Consider the following 19250-nt stretch of genomic DNA (forward strand, 5'->3'; position numbering starts at 1 on the left):
TCCGTCGCTGGTATCAGTGGCAGTGGGTGGAGTAGTCAACAAATGTGCAGTTTTCTACCATCTTGCTAATAACGTTTCTTTAGTCATTTGTCAGTCTTGCAGAATGAACCACTGCAGGAAATCCACCCTTACAGTACAAAGACTAACAGGGTTTTTTTTTTTTTTAAAGTGTTTAGATCCTGACATGACAAGGTCTGGCAATGCGTCATGGCAAGTTTTCAAAACCATTTGAAATGTATTTGATATTAGTTTCTGTTTACATGTTTTGCACTCTGTAAGTTTTGTATGGTATTTAAAAAAAAAAAAAAAACAAGCATATATGTACATTGTAGACAAAAACAGTGCTTTTCACAATACATATTCATTCAAAGCAGCTTCACAAGAAAATTAACGTTTCTACATTAAAATTAAGCTCGATCTGTTATCAGACGTGACTCAAAGTAACATCAATATGTCAGAAATACACAGATAATACAATCATGAGTTACAGTGGTCCACATCACATATTCATTTAGGCAGAAACAATGAACACATTAAAGATGATTACAGTATATTATCTTACAGTATTGTACAGATTACAGTATAGCTGCCCAGCCAGCAATGACACGTGGGGCCCAGATGGGTTAACTACGGGTTCCATGGGTACTGTGTGGGCATGGGCTTTGGCTGGGTGAAATCAGCGGGTCCCATGTAGGTTTTGTAGTACGAGTCCCACATTGGAAGCCCATATGAGCTGATTACATGGGCGCCATAAGGGACAGGCATGGGCCAAGTGGGCATGGGTTTGAACTGGGAACACATATATGGGTCTTGCATGACATATTTATGGGCCAAGTGGGCATGGGTTTGATCTGGGAACACATATATGGGTCTTGAATGGCATATTTATGGGCCAAGTGGGCATGGGTTTGAACTGGGAATGCACATATGGGTCCTGCATAGAATTGTTATGGGCCAAGTGGGCATGAGTTTGAACTGGGAACACATATATGGGTCCTGCATGGTACATTTATGGGCAAAGTGGGCATGGGTTTGAACTGGGATAATATATATAAAAATATATTTTTGATTTATTTACCAGTATGTTGTGACATTTAAATAGTTTTTTAAAGATTATGTTTGTTGTTCGGTGTAATAATTTTGTATTAATGTATTTTTTGGAGAGACGTTTTTTTTCAGTGATTTTTTTTAAATAAAATATATTTTCGATTTGTTTACTGGTATGTTGTTGTGACGACCACAAAAGTGTTGTATTTGTGTTTTAAACAAGTATCCCAATTGTTTTATTTTTAATGTGAATTTTCCTGACTTAAAGTGAATTGTGTAGTGTTTGCTCCAGGCCAGTAGGGGCAGTGTAGAGTGACGAGTTACTGTAGCTGCGTGAGTTGCGCGGGTTTCTCATTCAGTGTTGCCAGATTGGGTTCCCGCCCAATTGGGCGGTTTTGAATTTGATTGTGCGGGTAAAAAAGGGTTTGGGCGGGTGGACAAAATTTGGGCTGGTTTGGGGTCAGTTCGGCGGTTTTCAAACATCTACATTTTAAAGTCTAATTGGTTAAAAAACTAAACTAAAGTGTGCATGTAGTCCATACAATCAGTCATCATGACATTACTGTAGCCTACACACACGCCCATGCAGAGTCAGCTGGCGTTGGTGTTGACATCACCGACGAGCACGCAGTTTTAGCCAATCAGCGATCAGCAGGCAGATGCGATTGAGCGCGATAAGTTGTAGCTGTATATTCAGTGATCGCTAATGCCAAAGTGATTTAGCCTACTAAACAGTAAGTTGTATCTACACAGTAAAGAGTGAGATAGTGAGCAACTCTAAAAACGTACACATGGTGGGAGATGTCGATGGTGACTATAACTCTGAGAGGAGAGCACAGTTGAATGACTTGAAATGAAATCAAATATGGCACGTGAAATATGTCCATGGTCATGTGCACACTACCTTACCAGACATCGGCAACTTTTACACCGTCCAGACTGCACTATACTCGACCCTGACAGCTGCTGAAAAAGGTTTGAATCAACGATGAATCCGCTTTGACTGCTAAATTCTGCGTTATGTTCTGCAGTGTGTACTTCCGAGGGTTAAAGTCATCGGTTCATTTCTTGATTGCCGTTTTGACAGTGTCCATCTGGACATTTTAGTCATATTGGCTAATTCTCCTTTATTATTGCTCTGTTTTGATCTGTTTTCCTGGGGAAAAAAATAATTATTTTTTATTTTATTTTATCATTGTTATTTTGTTTTAAGGAGATACAAATTGTGCTTATCAACCTTGAATGACATGGTAATGAAATGATATCATATTATTTTGGCAGTCAAATTTTGGGCGGTTTTTTCTTGTAGTGGGCGGGTTTTGGTGAGCTTTTGGGCTGGAAATCACCGTCCCAATCTGGCAACACTGTTCTCATTACTGCAGACTCAGAGAGCTCGAAACTGTTAACACTGTCTCCTCATTTCTCTCCTGTTTTACAGGTGGGTAATTGTATAAAAACACCTCAGAAGTAGCATTTATCTATGCTGAAATGTATGTGAGATATGAGTGAACTGTTTTTAGTGAAATGAGCTTCGTTAGGGTCTGTTTTTGATTTAGTTTGAAATGAGTTGAAACGAGAGGTATCCACATTAAGGAAGAACGGTACGGTGACCACCCGTCCCGCGTAGCGCGTGCGCGCACAGCGTTTGAAGCCCAATTCACACGTCCCGCAAATTGAGACCGTGTCACGCATAATCTATGCTTGCTCAAAAAAAAGTTGGTCGCTCTATATCCCCGAGCCAGCGTCGGCGCTGTGGTGGGGCATTCGAGGGCCGTGCCCCCCCTAGCGGTTATTGATGCCCCTCCTACCCATACCTGTCAACCCTCCCGGTTTTCCCGGGATTCTCCCGTATTTTACATTACTATCCCGCTATCATCCCGTTTAAATATTTCCCCGAATTTCTCCCGTATTTTTAATCTTTATATAAAAAGATTTTTTTTAAATTCCACTGGGCGCAAACCAGTTAAGCAGAAATCCCGCCCTGCAGCTTATTTCATTGGTTAAGGTTACAATGACGGGTAGTTTTATAGGGATCAGTGTTTGGTGTATTCAAACATCAGTTTGTTTGACAGGCGATCTGACCAATCATAGTAGATTAACATGAGGATTTGAACTTGAAAAACGGAGGGTAGGCAACAAACGTCTTTCCATGGTCAAAACAACATTCCTTTTTATATTCATTCATGTTTATTTGATGCTATAAATATAAATTAACTAGAAGGTAGAGATGATTGGTTCACGAGCAGCTTTAACTGAGGTTCTACAGCGATCTGTCCGACACATTCAAGAGCCACAAAACGGTATTGTTTACATTTCTTTAAAAAATGACCAAATTTGAAAGTTGAAGTGTTTGAAATGACCAAATGAGACTTTGCTTCATTTCAAAAGCTGGTCTGTCCTGTCTGCCAGCGAGTTGTTAACGTTAGTGTCCTCTGAAGTAGTTTGGGGAATAAAAAAATTTGCACGAAGAAGAACAGCAGAGATGGTATTGGAGACTATGTATGTAATGTAGTATGTATGTAATACAGAGATTATGTATTTATTTATGTTAATATCTGCGCAATTAATGTGTAGTAATATCTGCATTTGTGTATACTTGGCTGCCTGTAAGAAGATAGGGATCATGTAGAGCGAGGCGGTTGTATTACATGGCTACCAACAAAATAAATCAATAATTTGACACAAAATATTGATTTAAAAAGGAGTTTATTTATTTAAAAACTATTGTATTGCTTCCGCTAAAGAAAATAATCCGTTCCGTCTCTACGGTTAGACTCCTGCGTCCATAGCAACGCTCTGTTTTTCATGGCAATGGTGTGTTAACGTTATACTTAGCAGCGGCTGTTATCAAGAAATAACAGACCGCATTATATATTAGAATTCAACCAAGCCATGTAATTGTAATAATAATAATAATAATAAAAGTGTTTAGTTTTATATAGCATTTGTGCTGTGTTGGACTATGATGTCGCCACTGCGTCAAAATATTTGTCAAACGTCAGTGCCCCCCCGCCGATGATCCAATGCCCCTCCAGTAGATCTGCCCTGGCGCCGACTCTGCCCCGAGCCCCAAGCAGACAAACGAACATTACTTGACATTTCAGCACGCTATTGTTGCCACACAAACCCCTCAGTTGAACTGCTGACTAGGTTGTCAACTTTTTCGTTGTTGTCATGACAGCGCACGCACGCGCATACCAGACACACTGGGAAGGAAGGAACTTTTAGATGCGCGCTTTCCAATTCGAAAAATTCGAGAAAGAGACTGAGTCTGAGAGGCAACGCCATCATCAATTAAAAAGAGAAGGTGTGAGTACAAGAAACAAGAATGGGGAAATGAATATTTGTGGCTGAAAGGTGTTGAGGGGGATACCGAGAGGGCTTTTTGTGACCTTTGCAAAACGTCCTTCTCAATCGGACATGGAGAGGAATACGATGTCAATTGTATTTTTTTTAAATACTTTTTTTTTTTTTTTACTGTTCCTGTGGTGTTGAGCAACAACAATTCCTGTTAATCCTATAATTTTATATTATAATTTATTTCAAGTAAATAAATTGTAATGAAAAATAAATAAAATAACATAGTAAATCTTAAGTGGAAGTACATCTGTCAATTCATTGAATGTTCAAAATATTATGAGTCTTTATTTAGAAAACAAATACACATTGGTTGGCCTATTCATGAGCATACATCAGCAATTACACGTTTAGGAGAATAGGGCATTATTAATATACCATGTTCGTATGTGCTAGAAATGGGTAAACCACTATCAGTGAGTCTGCCAGTGGGGCACCGCCGCGCCAGGCATTGTCCAACATTGTCCCTCAGAAACATACCCCTTGTCCCCCCTTGGGCTTATTAGCAGGTGGTCACCCTAAAGAACGGACTAGTGACTGACCTGATGCAGACTAATATGAAATGTGAAAATGAACGTGACTAATGAATGTGAAAATAAGCGGGAAGGTTTTAAATCTCTCAGTTAGAGCTGCAGTTCCAGTTTCCACCACAGACTCTCACTGGAATACAGTGTGGCGCTGTAGAGCTGGAGAGACTCACACACGCTTATCATCATATCTCAACACATCTATGGGATCAATTTCCCGCCTAAAGTATTGCAGCCACGGATCAAAAAATAATAAGCGTGAATCAAAAATTTAAAAACACATGTAAAAATATATAGCACAAACTGAAAAAAATAATGCAAAATGATCAGAATAGCAAACAATGTGTTTTAACAAGCAACCACCACCTTAGTGCCCCTTTTTTTGGTTTAGGCCACTGCTCCTCAAAATGTCTGTGCACGGCCCTGCTTTCCTTGGTTTTCTCTGTACTTTGTGCTCTCTTGCATTTTCTGCTCATATTTTACTCTTTTGTACGCTTGTGCTGTTTTTCTCTTCGCTCTTCTTTCTATGTTCTGCGCTTGCTTTCCCAAATGTTGCAGTTCCAGTTTCATGTAAATTAGGGCGGGCTTAAGTGTCACCATTGGTCCACTAGTTCTAGATTGACAGCTCCTCCTCTAGCCAGTCAATCGAAGAGGGGAGTTGACGTCACACCAATCAGACTCGTGGCTACTGATGCTTACTTATACAGGGGAAGACAACAGTTTAATTTAACTTTACAAAGACATAAAATCATATCACGAGACATCAGATCAACTCCTGATCAACATCTGCATGAGCTCAGTGTTATTACAGCATCTCAGATTAACTCTACAATATTCACAATAATCAATGATGATGAGAAATGACAAATATAGAAATGTGAGTTTATGTGTGAGTCCTGATCATAAACATCTTTCTCTTCTCACCTCATGTTTGATCATATTTGATTCATCAGAACGACACTTTACAGCTCCGACTGGATCAACAGAGACTGGAAATGAAGAAAACAACCCGTTATCATCATAATTATAATACAGAGACTGAACTGATGATATAGACTCAGATCATCTAACAGAGAACATGCACTTAAAATATAGAATTTAAAACATTTGTGATAAAATAGCTCTAAAATAAAGCGGCTCCAGATTGCCCTTTGACCCTGTCCTGCAGTCTCGTGTCTCCCTCTACAGGAGATCATCAGAATCACAGCAGAGTTAAAGAAGCTACAGATGAAAATGTGTTTTACAGCAACAAATGAAAACACTTCCAGATTTCAGTTCATCAGGGAATATGAAAATCAACAAGTTGTAATTTGAAGGGAATCATTATTGAAGTCAAACACAAAGATGTCAAATGTGCGTCACTATAAAATATGACTTCTGCTGTTTTGATATTATTCTGAAGGTTTGAATGGTTTGATCAGAATCAAGATCTCTTTAGTTCCAGTGAATTCTGTGACGCTTCCAGCTTTAATATCATAAAGCAGCCTGTGATTATGATGATGAGTTTATGACAGAATCACTTTTATTCTCCGCTTTCTCCATCATGTGCTTCATCTGTCGTTTCACACAGAAGATCTCTCTGTTTCTCTTTCTGATAGAGTTAGAAACAGGGAATAATGGATGTTCTTCCCAGAGACTGTGTTTCTGGATTCTTCTGTTAGCAGAAGCTGATGATGATGTTTCATATCAGGCAAATCTCCATCAGCTCCTGATTCAACAATATGACAAACTCAGATCACTCATACATGCATTACAATCATGAGTCTCAGTATAATGTGTTTTTCTCATTTAAAAGCTCCTGAAAGATGTAATTTTAGTAGAAGATGAAAATAAATCCACACATTCATTCACACAGAACATACCTTAGTACTTCTTCAGATCAATATCTCCTCTGAATATCTGATGTGAGACGCAGCCGTATTGTTTCCTGAAGAGTTTCAAGAGTCTGAATGTTAAATGTAAAACTCAGATCTGATAAACTCCATCAGCTGCTCATTTAATCATCTCTGATTTATTAACACTGATTTCCATCAGCAGAACATTAGTGACTTTAACAGACGAACTGAAGCTGTTCAGAACAACAACAGATCAACACTTACTCAATACTCAATATCTACTGTTCACAAACACATCATAGTATACATTAAAGCAGCTCGAGTTCTTACCAGAACCAGGAAGTATGACCATATTAGCCCGGTTCTGTCAACACTGCACTGGCTGCCTATTAAACATTGTATACATTTTTAAAATATTGCTGATCACTTACAAAGCACTAAATCAGGGTTCACCAATCTCGGTCCTGGAGGGCCGCTGTCCTGCAGAGTTTAGCTCCAACCCCAATTAAACACACCTGAACCAGCTAATCAAGGTGTCTCTAGGCATACTAGAAACTTTCAAACAGGTGTGCTGGAGCTGGTTGGAGCTAAACTCTGCAGGACAGCGGTCCTCAAGAACCGAGATTGGTGAACCCTGCACTAAGGATAGTTTCGCTTCATTTTGTCATGGATGTTGTAAACATTAATTGACGCGCTATGACATGAGGGGGAGGCGGGGCCTTGAGTAATTTGCGGGGCCCTATGCAGCTTGCGTAGTGAGCGTATAGAGCTGGTCAGCTCTGACTTTAACCACTCAGTAACAGTGTTCATTTCATTAAGGACATTATTACTGATGAAAATGTTCATTAGGCGAAGGCTTTTTTTTATCAATGATAACAAAGATGACAATAATTACACAGTATTTACCAAAACAAACTGATAAAAATATGACCACAAAAAAAAGAGAGATTGTCCCGCGTAAGATCTAGCTTAGGCTGTTCAGATGGTGAATTTTCAGACTGTGATGACGTGTTTAATGGTCATCATAATCGTATCAAATTCTCTCTATTGTTTAGGGGCCACTGTGGGTTATTGTAAACTGCAGAGAATGAAGCAATGCAGCCACTCTCTTTTAAAGAAATGCTGTGATCATTCATTTTTGTTCTGTTAATAGGCCTATATTTCATTACAGTGTCAGAAAGAATGGAAAGAATAGACCAGCATATAAAACGCCCCAAGATTTGGTTTCTCAAGCTTTGATAATTCGAACACTGGATTAGCCTACAGTATACTGGCTGGAGTTACAAACTGACAGGATATCTCTGTTTTAGGAACAAAGCTTGCCCATTCCCAAATGTAATCGCGAGCATCTCTGTCTCTGATAATCATATTTACCTTTTTTTTTTTACAGTCCATGGTTGAAAACAACAGATTAAACACTCACTACACACACACACACACACACACACACACCACAGCACATCGAGCTCTGGGTGGGTGGAGTTAGAGTGTGTATAGACAAGGCTAGTTTAGCTTGGCAGAGTTACAGAGACTGCGACGGTGTTTCACCTGAGCCTAGGCGTGTCATAGCAGCTCGTGTATTTTTACAGTCTATTGTCCAATCATACTAGAATCAATGGAATGTTTAAAGGCGTGTATCAGCTGGCACACGGGCACTGGGAACTGGAATGTGAACTTCACACAGAACTCTTTGGCAAGGGCTCTAATGACGTGAATATCAATATATGCGGTAGGTGTCATTCCCGGCTGCACAGATGCAGTTTACTCTCAGGGACAGATGTCTATAAAGAATTCCCAAAAACACTGTAAGAGCTAAATGAAAGTAAACATACAAACAAACATTAGAAACAACAAACATATCTCACTGCAAATTAGGCTATACATGTCCATAAACACATGAGAATACACATTTACAATCTAATTGGCTTTAGTAAATATAGTGTGAACTCAAGTTTTTAGTGAACAGGCTAATGTAATAACCTTGCCTTATTGTACTGTAGTAAACCTGAATATGAATTATAAATGGTTTTAATTGCAACAATCTCCTTTTAAAGTGCTAGATGGACTAAGTCAAGTCAAGTCATTAATTGACGTGCTATGACATGAGGGGGAGGCGGGGCCTTGAGTAATTTGCGGGGCCCTACGCAGCTTTCTTTTCACCTTTTATAATTGTTGTAATTGAGAAAAATGTGTAAACAATTCAAACTTCTGCATTTCCTGTGTTGTTTGTCTTATCTCAGCAGATAACTCAGCAGTTATCAATTTGGGGCTAATGGAGAAACTTAGAAATGCAACTGATAATTTAAAATATGAAAGTCTGTGTTGGGAAAAATGGTACATACATTGTGTTATTTGTGTAAACCCAATGCATAGTTGCAGTTATCTTTTCCTAATACAGTAACGTTTTGGTTGGCTGTATGAACTATTGTGAAAACATTTGAGAATTTTGTGCAGTGTTTTGAGAAAATGATGGATGTGATTGTATAAAATGAATGAAACACATCTGTTTAGGACAATTACAAAGTGTTGAGATCACTGTGTTAACTGTTTTGAGAGCAGTGACATAAGTTTGGAGAAATGTCAAATGGATTTAGAAAAACTGTAAGCTAGATCCAATCAGCCCAATCAATAGAACCAGTCATGCCCTGAACAATCCATTATGTGCGCATTGTGTTTGAAGTAAACTGTAGAAAACATGTCCATATATCTTTGTTTTGTTTGCATTTCAACAGGATCACATGAGCAATTCGTCCTTGAAAAGAACAGCAGGATTTGCACCGGCCCACACTGCCAAAAGAACCAAAACCTGGTTCAATGACCATGGTATTACTGTGTAATTACTGTGTGATTTCATGTAATATTCTAATTTTCTGAGATTTTGATTTTCGTGGTTTTCACGCTGTAAGCCATAATCATTAAAATTATAACAAATAAAGGCTTGAGATATCTCACTTTGCATGTAATGAGTCTATATAATATACAAGTTTCACTTTTTTAACAGAATTACTGAAATAAATAAACTTTTTGATGATATTCTAATTTTATGACCAGCACCTGTAAAGTTGGTGTTCAAAGTTCACTTACTTTAATCCTTAAGTTTGTTCAATTACTCCAATGAAATGTAAAATTGTTGTGCAGCAAAGACTTATTTTCATGTTTCTATTAGAGGTCATAAGAGGTTCCTGTGGTGTCATGTCTCTGCTCTGTGGGAAACCACATTGTGACATTATTGTGCAACCATGTGACAAGCTCTCACTGCTTTACCATGACTGTCAGGACACATCAGGACGCCTCCTTTACTCTGTAAACCCGAGAGATGTTGTTTGTCACAAGATACATGAATCTATAACATGTTATCTGTGAATAATAGTAACAACTTACAACTGTACTATGATGTGTAAATATTTACTGCTGATAAAGATTGAGCAGAAAGAAGAGCTTGTGTTTGAGTGTAAAGTGTTATTGTGTGTCAAATGTGGGTCTGTAAAATTATTAGAAAACATGAGATTAGTTTCCACTGTTATGCTTATTAATAATCAGGACATATTGTTATACAGACGAAATGACATTTGTATATTATCCAAGTTACCAGAGTGTGTTAAAGATATGGATGACCAGTAATGTTCTTATAATAAATGATGATCATCATAAATAAGATGATATTATTGATTGGCCATAATCCTGTCCACAGAATCTCTTGTAAACAATCTGCATCAGTGTGTGTTTCTTCATCATGTCCAGTTAACTTCTTAACAAGCACCGGCCCGGGCGTGGCTATAATTTTATTACATTTTTTTAAATAAGAAATATTCAACTGACTATCATAAACTATACATCATTGGAAAGCTAAAACACTCAAGAATCATGTTCTGAACTTGTTTTTGCAATCAGTACACCAGAGAGGAAAGGGTTAAATGAAATGTTGAAGGACTGGTAATGTAAAAATGACTACAGTGAACGCAATACTTATCTTTCATATCCTATGGTTCAGATCAGTTCGGACGAATCCAAGAAACAACAGCATACATTTCAATGTAAGGGTGTACTCTTCAAAATGCATCCCACTTTTTAATCCAAAACAATGAAAAAATAGGGAAAAAAACTAAATACTCTCCTTTGTTTTCATGAGCGTTTGCAGTTAGAGTGCTCCATCATGTTCATTTTCAATGAAATATCTATTCTAATCTGTATTCCAGCGTTCTAAATCCACCTCTCCCCCGTAGCTTAGACTCTTCCGGATCAAATAAATCATCCCACTTATCTCTCCTTCAATCACAGGCTCTGTAATCGATCAAAATACCAAGGGAGCGCTTTACAGGCTGAGGAACCTGTCAATCTCGCACCTCGGTTTTCGGTTGGATAAAGTCTGGATACAGCCAGCCAATGTATTGTCAGCAAAATTTTGATGGATGGGAGTATTAACCAATTAAAACACGATTACAGTGATTGACAGTTCTCAAGCAGATTTGTCAAATACAAGTGCGCAATGTTGTCACTGGCTCGTGCGCGTCCGCCATTTTACGCACAGAGCGCACAGGCTAGGTATTGGTTTGCTACACGGAGCTCCTGTAAACTCACAGATTTTCTCCAAAGTTATTTTTGACCATCTCCATCATGGATCGACGTCTACAGAAGGGTTTTTGTGGTGTTGAGAGTATTTTGGAGGAAGTGATGAGAAGCAGCGACGAAGAGCAGCAGAAAGACGCTCAGAGATGCATCTCAGACACAGATAGCACCGTGTCATGTGTCGTCGATTCGGCAAAAGAGGAGATGTTTGTTCATGGACTCGATCCCGTTTTAGATCGGTAAGTTTCAACACATTGTCTTGAATTATGTTTATCAAGTATTGGCTGTTTTTCTGTTCATGTCATGCTTTTGATTATAAAATGACAGTGGACATTACTAGCAAAGACGGCTACACGAGTAGCAGCTAGGTGATAGAGCTGTAACGTTATATTATACATAAAAACAAAATATTTATATCACACACACACATTATATTTATGATGCATTGAATATAACAATAATGGAAGGAAAGGATTATAAGTCAGGTGAAGATGTTTTGATTATAAAATAACAGTGAAGATGATTAGCAAGTGTGTTTATATGAATGAATGGTGCATTGAATATAATAATAATGGAAGGAAAGGATTACAAGAAGTCAGGTGAAGATGTTTTGATTATAAAATAACAGTGAAGATGATTAGCAAGTGTGTTTATATGAATGAATGGTGCATTGAATATAACAATAATGGAAGGAAAGGATTACAAGAAGTCAGGTGAAGATGTTTTGATTATAAAATAACAGTGAAGATGACTAGCAAGTGTGTTTATATGAATGAATGGTGCATTGAATATAACAATAATGGAAGGAAAGGATTACAAGAAGTCAGGTGAAGATGTTTTGATTATAAAATAACAGTGAAGATGACTAGCAAGTGTGTTTATATGAATGAATGGTGCATTGAATATAACAATAATGGAAGGAAAGGATTACAAGATGTCAGGTGAAGATATGATAAATATATATAATTTTATATACATAGAAAATATATAATTACAAAGCATTTATAATGTTGAGCATTATAATAAGGTATTTGACAAACAGACATTTTTTGATATTGTAATATGATGGAATATTGATGCTGCTAATAGTAAAATGTGACTCAAACTGAAATCCTCTTTTTGTGTGTGTGTGTGTGTGTGTGTGTGTGTGTGTGTGTTTTCCTGTGCTGTAAAATAGGCCCTCAACTGAAACAGATGAGGAATGGAATCCGGAGTCCAGTCCTGAGCGACGAAAGAGACGCCGGCAGGTGTACACACACTAACATTACCAAGTTTTCATATTCTATTTGGACTTTGTTCTGCTTGGTTTTGTTCTGCTTGTTTGTTTGCTCTCTCTCTCTCTCTCTCTCTCTCTCTCTCTCTCACAGTGGGTGTCTTCTGAGTTGGCGCAATTCGAGCATATGTGACATGCTGGTGTGAGGCAGTACTAGGTAAGTACACACACATACATACATACACAGTGCTGCGAAATGTATTTATTCTGTTTAGACACCTTTTTTTTCTCCCCTCTTATTTGCAGTGGTTGTCTTCTGAGTCGGCGCAATTGGAGCAAATGTGACATGCTGGCGTGAGGCAGTACTAGGTAAGTACTCACACATACACGCATGCATACACAGTGTTGAAAATGTTATTTGTTCTGCTTACACATTTTATCTCTCCTGTCTTTCAGTGGCTTTGGTTTCCAGAACAAACCTTGGTAGTGACTGCCTTGATCAACATGTCTTCCACTTTGTAAATACTGTAAGCGGTTGCTTTTTGTTTTAGTAATTGGATATTCAGTATAATTGTTTATTGTAATTTATTTGAGTAAAAACCATTGTTGCAATTACAAATGTTATTTTTTTTCTTTTTATATATTTTATTCATTAGTTGTAAAACAATCACTTTTGGAATGTATAAATGAAGTGAGTTTTTTTGTTTCACTGTTTTTGCTATAAGAATTGTTAAAAATAAAGAGTATTTTGTTAAAATGTTAAAATGTTGTGCTGAAATCATTATTTCTTGTGTAGTTTGATGGGCAGAATAGTTCTGAATTGATATACATGCATGTAGTATGTAGTGTTTACTCCTTATGTCATTTGGTAACCAGGTGTCCATTTGGAGTCTCCAAGTGGCCTTTTGGAAAGGACGCCTAGACTTTTCTTGAATAAAAGCTTACAGGAACTACATTTTTGGGAGTATCATCCTCAAATTTGAATCAAAACATGGTCAGACATTCAGTTTTATCTTTATGGTGTTTTCAGGCCTTTAACATAACATTCTGATCATTTTTTCCCTAAGTGAAGTTTATTCAAAGAAATCGGGAGTCACTTTCATGTATATTTTACCTTGTTTTACTCTGTTCCTATGCTACTTTGAGTTATAATGACTCTTGGGTAACAAAGTTTCAAGTGTCTAGTTTAAAAAAATATCAGAGTAATGAATGTGGACCATAGGGTTCAAGAGCTACAGACATTTGTATTTGGGTATGTCGTTTTCAGAAAATTCTCAAAAATAGGGGCGCTGGTTAAGAGGTTAAAGATCTGGCTGATCCTTCAGCGTTATTCACCTCAGAAACACCAAAATACAGAACATGTTTCTGATGCAGAAAAGCTCATAAAGCGTTCATGACTGGATTACTGTAATGCATTACTAGATTATCCTGATCATTATCAATCAACAAACTACAGTTATAGTGCAAAATACAGCAGCTAGAGTTATTACCAGATCAAGACAATATCATCATATAACACCAGTTTACCATCTCTACACTGGGAATCTGTTACACTACTGATGTGTGAAACAAGCATTTTATGTGGGTTTCATTCTTCTTGAGGTGTAATGCGGTGATAAGATATTTCAGCAGGAGTGGAGTGTGGTCACTGGCGTGGGCATTTGTAAGTGTATAAAGTCTCAGTTCTGCTCCTCAGACTCTCAGTAACACTGGAGCTTCTCTCTGTCCAGATCATCACAAGGTAATTAAACACTTTCATCTTTAACATTTTGTAAGAGTATTTTTAGATATTAATTATGAACAGAGATGTTAGTGTACAAAGTATTGTAGTGAAACTGAAGATAAATATGTATTAAAAATTGTGCAGAATCTGAACACAAGAGAAATGAATGCATGACAGGAATATATCTGGACCATCACAAACTACAGAAGAAGGACTTTATCTTTATATATTCAGTGTGATTTAATAAACTCTGGATTATTCTACATCTCTCTTCTTCTCACAGGCGAGAAACATGTTTCATATTTCATTTCTTATCTTTACTGAGGAGCTTTATCTTCATGGATGACTGGATTATTTGCTATTTTATTCGAAATGTTTTAAATTCTATATTTTAAGTGCATGTTCTCTGTTAGATGATCTGAGTCTATATCATCAGTTCAGTCTCTGTATTATAATTATGATGATAACGGGTTGTTTTCTTCATTTACAGTCTCTGTTGATCCAGTCGGAGCTGTAAAGTGTCGTTCTGATGAATCAAATATGATCAAACATGAGGTGAGAAGAGAAAGATGTTTATGATCAGGACTCACACATAAACTCACATTTCTATATTTGTCATTTGTCATCATCATTGATTATTGTGAATATTGTAGAGTTAATCTGAGATGCTGTAATAACACTGAGCTCATGCAGATGTTGATCAGGAGTTGATCTGATGTCTCGTGATATGATGTTATATCGCTTTAATGAAACTCTGTCTGTGTGATTGAACAGATTCAAATGAAGAGGAGAAAGAAAATCAGCAGAAATCACAGATCAGCAGAAAACAAGAAGACTGAGAGAAAAATGGAGGACAGAAATGAGACACAAACCAGTGAATCACCAGAGGAAAGAGGACAGAGACTTGATAGATGTGAGAGTATGGAGAAACTAAAGCCACACTGTGAGTGTTTGATCATTATTGAACTTTAATTCTTCATCATATTTTAGTTTTACTGTCAGATTTACTGTTGTTTTCTCTCCTGTTATAAAGTGTCACATTCAGACAAATTCATCAGACTGACTTTCAGCAGTCATTAAACATTTACAGATGTTGTGTTATTGATCAAGAAGATAATAAATGAATAAATTCACAGCAATGTATACCATAAACTCAGAACAATATATATGATGATAATCTAATATGTATATTTCTAGTCTCCTGTGATCCAGACGAGCCTGTAAAGTTTGATTCTGATGTCAAAACTGAGGAGAGATTCTCATCAAACCCTTCATCATGTTCTCAAGATCATCATCATCATCATCACTGACATCCATCAGCAGCTGAAGACCTGACCATCTATTTTTAGATTATATTTATGTGAATAATCATCATTCAGTCTTTATATTGACTGTGAAAGTGTGTTTAAATAAGACAAAGTGTGTCTGAGAAGTGCTTCTGTTTTTAACCTGTTAATGACCTTTCTAGATTTTTGACACTGAAACACAAGAGATGAATCTGGATCTGTTATATTACAGGACCAGTGTTAGTTTAAATATATAGTCAAGTCAAGTCAAGTCAAGTCAAGTATATTTGTATAGCGCTTTTAACAATACAGATTGTATCAAAGCAGCTTCACAGTATTAAATTAAAATAATACAAAAAGGTTTGTTTCTAGTGGAATTTATTGATTGATAAAATTAAATTAAATATCCCCAAAATATCCCCAACTGAGCAAGCCAAAGGCAACAGTGGCAAGGAACCGAAAAACTCCATCAGGACCTAATGGAGAAAAAAAAACCTTGGGAGAACCCAGGCTCAGTCGGGGGCCAATTCTCCTCTGGCGTTTATGAAGTAGAGACCGGATTTAACTGTAAGATTAAAAATATTATATAAATGCCTGGCTGAAGAGATGTGTCTTTAATCTAGTTTTAAACTGGGAGAGCGAATCTGAGAAACGAACAGTATCAGGAAGACTATTCCAGAGTTTTGGAGCTAAATGTGAAAATGCTCTCCCTCCTTTGGTGGATCTGGATATCCTAGGTATGACCAAAAGCCTCGAATTTATTGATCTTAGAGAGCGCGATGGATTATAGGGCGATAGAAGATCTGTTAAATAGACTGGAGCTAAGCCGTTTAGGGCTTTATAAGTCAGTAGCAATACCTTGTAATTGATACGGGACTTTATAGGTAACCAATGTAGTGATGATAAAATTGGTGTTATATGATCAAATTTTCTTGATCTAGTAAGAACTCTAGCGGTGGCATTTTGGTCTAACTGTAGCTTGTTTATCGAGGATGCAGGACAACCGGCTAATAAAGCATTACAGTAATCTAGTCTCGAGGTCATGAATGCATGAACTAACTTTTCTGCATCAGAAACTGATAGCATATTACGTAGCTTAGCAATGTTTCTAAGGTGGAAAAAGGCTGTTTTTGTAACATATGAAATATGATTTTCAAAAGACAGGTTGCAGTCTAATATAACACCCAGGTCTTTTACTGTAGAGGATGAAGTAACAGGACATCCTACTATGTTAAAGTTGTATTGTGAGAGGTTTTGTGGGCGGTTTTTTGAACTGATAAGTAATACCTCTGTCTTGTCTGGATTTAATAAAAGAAAATTACGCGTTCTCCAATCTTTTATATCTTTAACACACTCTGTTAATTTGGATAATTTAGCGTTTTCATCCGGCCGTGATGAAATATATATTTGAGTGTCATCAGCATAACAATGGAATCTAATTCCATGTTTCCTTATAATATTTCCAAGTGGCAGCATATATATTGAGAATAATAGAGGGCCTAACACAGATCCCTGCGGCACTCCATAGTTTACTGGAGTTATGATCGATTTTTCTCCATTTAAATAGACAAAATGGTAGCGGTCAGATAGGTATGATTTGAACCATCTTAATGCTTGTCCTTGAACACCAGTATAATTTTGTAGTCGATCTAAGAGTATTGTATGATCTATAGTATCGAACGCAGCACTAAGATCAAGTAAAACTAATATTGAGATACAGCCTTGGTCAGAAGCTAAGAGTAAATCATTTGTGATTTTAACGAGCGCAGTTTCAGTGCTATGGTGCGGTCTGAATCCAGACTGAAACTTCTCATAGACGTCATTTTCTTGTAAGAAAGAGCCCAGTTGAGCGGACACAACTTTTTCTAATATTTTAGACATAAATGGAAGATTTGAAATGGGTCTATAATTTGCTAGGTTATTATGATCTAATTGTGGTTTCTTAATGAGTGGTTTTATAACTGCCAGTTTAAATGTTCTTGGAACATGACCTAAAGATAAAGATGAGTTAATAATATTGAGGAGAGGCTCTTCCACTATAGGTAACACTTCTTTCACTTCTTTTAGTTGGTATAGGATCTAATAAACATGTTGTTGTTTTAGATGAAGTGATAAGTTTATTTAACTCTTTTTGTTCTATAGTTGTAAAGCACTGTAATTGTTCTTGCGGGGTGATAATCGAGGCTGAATTATAAGGCGCGATTGAAGATTGAACGTTTACAATTGTGGTTCTGATGTTTTCTATTTTCTCAGTGAAGAAGTTCATGAAATCATTACTACTAAACTGTAACGGGATATTTTGTTCAGGAGACAACTGTTTATTTGTTAGTCTAGCCACGGTGTTAAATAAGAACCTTGGATTGTTTTGGTTATTTTCTATTAGTTTGCGGAGATGCTCAGCCCTGGCTGCTTTTAGGGCCTTTTTATAATGTGACATATTGTCTTTCCACGCGATTCTAAAGACCTCTAAATTAGTTTGTTTAAATTTACGCTCTAAATTACGGGTTTCTCTGTTTAAAACATGCGTAGTATTATTGTACCATGGTGCTTTACTTTTCTCTCTGACCTTTTTTAATTTAGTGAGTGCAACAATATCCAATTTTCCAGAGAGAATGGTGCTCATAGTGATGGTTAGTTCGTCTAGTTCATCTGTTTGTTTGGGTTCACTGAGCAGCTGAGACAGATTAGATAAGCAATTTGAGAAATTATCTATGGTGGATGGAAGGATTGTTCTGCCTAATCGATAACGCGGCGCCGCATGACATATTACAGGAGTACGTAATATGCAAGTTACCATGTAATGGTCAGTGACATGATATCTATATCGGTTGGATCGGTTTCCATGTGATATAATTAAATCGAGTGTATGATTTAGACGATGAGTGGGACCAGTGACGTTTTGCTTGACCCCAAAGGAGTTTAATAAATCTGTAAACGCAGCCCCTAACGCATCATTTGAATTATCTACGTGGATATTAAAGTCTCCAACAATTAATGCTTTATCAACGTTGACCAATAGATCTGAGAGAAAATCTGCAAACTCTTTTAGGAAATCAGCGTAAGGCCATGGCAGTCTATATACAGTAGCCAAGGCTAGAGATAATAGGGATTTTTTTCTTACATCTGAGAGCGTAACATTTAGTTCAAGTACTTCAAACGAATTAAACTTGTCACCTGTTTTCTGAGTAACATTAAGAATATCTCTGTAGATTGTTGCAACACCGCCGCCACGACCAATCAGACAGGGCTCATGCTTATAACAGTATCCTGATGGAGTAGACTCATCAATATATAATCAGCTTTATGAGGATAAACTGGTTTTAGAGAGAAGGAAAGAGTTCATGACACAAATTTGACGATTGTAAGGTGATGAAAAACATGTATGAAAGAAATGAAAGGTCAAACACACACACACACACACACATCAGAATGTCCCTTGAGCCCTGTGACAGTGGAGTGTCGCCCTCTGCAGGAGATTACCAGGATTACACTTAAACGAGTTGTAATTTTATTTTAAGGGAAGCGTTACTGAAGTTAAACTCAAGGATGTCGAATGTAAAAGTCAAACAGGTCATTATATCAGATCAGTCCTGCTGTTTCTGTGTTATACTGAAGCTTTCAGTCATTTAGTCACAATCCAGATCTGCTGTTCCAGTGAATCCTGTGTTTAGAGCTTCATTTAAAGCCTCTGGTCAG

The 19250-nt window shown here is 37.2% G+C and overlaps 2 long non-coding RNA genes across 2 annotated transcripts; one reads left to right on the forward strand and one right to left on the reverse strand.

Annotated features, from left to right (window-relative positions):
- Positions 1–4116: 4116 nt before the first annotated feature.
- LOC311277369 lies at positions 4117–7236 on the reverse strand. The gene is made up of 3 exons (XR_014625241.1): positions 6794–7236; positions 5856–6639; positions 4117–5629 (listed from the first exon to the last, which is right to left on the reverse strand). It is a non-coding gene; the product is annotated as an uncharacterized lncRNA (long non-coding RNA).
- A 4021-nt stretch (positions 7237–11257) lies between these two features.
- On the forward strand, positions 11258–13310 carry LOC311277359. The gene is made up of 4 exons (XR_014625229.1): positions 11258–11571; positions 12510–12762; positions 12852–12914; positions 13002–13310. It is a non-coding gene; the product is annotated as an uncharacterized lncRNA (long non-coding RNA).
- Positions 13311–19250: the final 5940 nt, after the last annotated feature.

Source organism: Rutilus rutilus, assembly GCF_951802725.1.
Source record: "Rutilus rutilus genome assembly, chromosome: 18".
In the NCBI taxonomy this organism is placed as follows: domain Eukaryota; kingdom Metazoa; phylum Chordata; class Actinopteri; order Cypriniformes; family Leuciscidae; genus Rutilus; species Rutilus rutilus.